Source organism: Oryx dammah, unplaced genomic scaffold, assembly GCF_014754425.2.
Source record: "Oryx dammah isolate SB20612 unplaced genomic scaffold, SCBI_Odam_1.1 HiC_scaffold_23, whole genome shotgun sequence".
NCBI classification, from domain to species: domain Eukaryota; kingdom Metazoa; phylum Chordata; class Mammalia; order Artiodactyla; family Bovidae; genus Oryx; species Oryx dammah.
Window position 1 is genome coordinate 48528884 of NW_024070207.1, and position 3091 is coordinate 48531974.

The following is a 3091-nucleotide window of genomic DNA, read 5'->3' on the forward strand; positions in this document are numbered from 1 at the left end:
AAAGGCAATGCCAAAGAATGCTCAAACAACCTCACAATTGCACTCATCTCACATGCTAGTAAAGTAATGCTCAAAATTCTCCAAGCCAGGCTTCAGCAATACATGAACCATGAATTTCCTGATGTTCAAGCTAGTTTTAGAAAAGGCAGAGGAACCAGAGATCAAATTGCCAACATCTGCTGTATCATGGAAAAAGGAAGAGAGTTCCAGAAAAACATCTATTTCTGCTTTATTGACTATGCCAAAGCCTTTGACTGTGTGGATCACAATAAACTGTGGAAAATTCTGAAAGAGATGGGAATACCAGACCACCTGACCTGCCTTTTGAGAAATCTGTAGGCAGGTCAGGAAGCAACAGTTAGAACTGGACATGGAACAACAGACTGGTTCCAAATAGGAAAAGGAGTGCATCAAGGCTGTATATTGCCACCCTGCTTATTTAACTTCTATGCAGAGTACATCAGGAGAAACGCTGGACTGGAAGAAGCACAAGCTGGAATTAAGATTGCCGGGAGAAATATCAATAACCTCAGATATGCAGATGACACCACCCTGATGGCAGAAGGTGAAGAGGAACTAAAAAGCCTCTTGATGAAAGTGAAAGAGGAGAGTGAAGAAGTTGGCTTAAAGCTCAACATTCAGAAAACGATCATGGCTTCCAGTCCCATCACTTCATGGGAAATAGATGGGGAACCAGTGGAAAGTGTCAGACTTTATTTTTTTGGGCTCCAAAATCACTGCAGATGGTGACTGCAGCCATGAAATTAAAAGACTCTTACTCCTTGAAAGAAAAGTTATGACCAACTTAGATAGCATATTCAAAAGCAGAGACATTACTTTGCCGAATAAGGTCCGTCTATTCAAGGCTATGATTTTTCCAGTAGCCATGAATTGATGTGAGAGTTGGACTGTGAAGTAGGCTGAGCACTGAAGAATTGATGCTTTTGGACTGTGGTGATGGAGAAGACTCTTGAGAGTCCCTTGGACTGCAAGGAGATCCAACCAGTCCAATTTGAAGATCAGCCCTGGGATTTCTTTGGAAGGAATGATGCTAAAGCTGAAACTCCAGTACTTTGGCCACCTCATGTGAAGAATTGACTCATTGGAAAAGACTTTGATGCTGGGAGGGATTGGGGGCAGGAGGAGAAGGGGCCGACAGAGGATGAGATGGCTGAATGGCATCACTGACTCGATAGACATGAATCTGAGTGAACTCTGGTAGTCGGTGATGGACAGGGAGGCCTGGCATGCTGCGATTCATGGGGTCGCAAAGAGTCGGACCCGACTGAGCAACTGAACTGAGAAGAAATAAAAAACAGTCAGTATATAATAAATAGTAAATGAGATTAAGAAATGCTCTGAAGGAAACAATAGTAGAATAATGGAGGCAGAGGATAGGATTAGTGAAGTAGAAGATAGAGTGGTAGAAATAAATGAATCAGAGTGGAAGAAAGAAAAACGAATTAAAAGAAATTAGGACAATTTCAGAGTATTCTAGGACCTTGTTAATCGTCCCAATATTTGAGTCATAGGAGTCCCAGAAGAAGAAGACAAAAAGAAAGACCATGAGAAAACACTTGATGAGATAATAGTTGAAAACGTCCCTAAAATGAGTAAGGAAATAATCACCCAAGTCCAAGAAACCCAGAGAGTCCTAAACAGGATAAACCCAAGGCAAAACACACCAAGACACATATTAATCAAATTAACAAGATCAAACACAAAGAACAAATATTAAATGCAACAATAGAAAAACAACAAATAACACAGAAGGGGATTCCCATAAGGATAACAGCTGATCATTCAATAGAAACTCTTCAGGCCAGGAGGGAATGGCTGGACGTTCTTAAAGTGATGAACAAAAATAACCTACAGCCCATATTACTGTACCCAGCAAGGATCTCATTCAAATATGAAGGAGAAATCAAAAGCTTTACAGACAAGCAAAAGCTGAGAGAATTCAGCACCACCAAACCAGCTCTCCAACAAATGCTAAGGATCATCTCTAGACAGGAAACACAGAAAAGGTGAATAAACTCGAACTCAAAACAATAAATTAAATGGCAACAGGATCATACTTACCAATAATTACCTTAAACGTAAATGGGTTGAATGCCCCAACCAAAAGACAAAGCCTGGCTGAATGGATACAAAAACATGACCTTTATATATGTCATCTACAAGAGACCCACCTCAAAACAGGGGACACATACAGACTGAAAGTGAAGGGCTGGAAACAGGTATTCCATGCAAATAGAGACCAAAAGAAAGCAGGAGTAGCAATACTCATATCAGATAAAGTAGACTTTAAAACAAAGGCTGTGAAAAGAGACAAAGGAGGACACTACATAATGATCAAATGATCAATCCAAGAAGAAGATATAACAATCATATATGCACCCAACATAGGAGTACCAAAATATGTAAGAGAAATGATAACAAGTATGAAAGGGGAAATTAAAAATAACACAAAAATATTTGAAGACTTTAATACCCCACTCACACCTACGGATAGATCAACTAAATAAAAAATTAAAAGGAAACACAAACTTTAAATGATACAATAGACCAGGTAGACTTAGTTGATATCTATAGGACATTTCACCACAAAACAATTAATTTCACCTTTTTCTCAAGCACACACGGAACCTTCTCCAGGATAGATCATATCCTGGGCCATAAATCTAGTCTTGGTAAATTCAAAACAATTGAAATCATTCCAAGCATCTTTTCTGACCACAATGCAGTAAGATTAGATCTCAATTACAGGAGAAAAGCTATTAAAAATTCCAACATATGGAGGTTGAACAACATGCTGCTGAATAACCAACAAATCACAGAAGAAATAAAAAAAGAAATCAAAATATGCATAGAAATGAATGAAAATGAAAACACAACAACCCAAAACCTGTGGGACACTGTAAAACAGTGCTAAGGGGAAGGTTCATAGCAATACAGGCATACTTCAAGAAACAAGGAAAAAATCCGATAAATAGCCTAACTCTGCACCTAAAGAAATTAGAAAAGGAAGAAATGAAGAACCTCAGGGTTAGTAGAAGGAAAGAAATCTTAAAAATTAGGGCAGAAATAA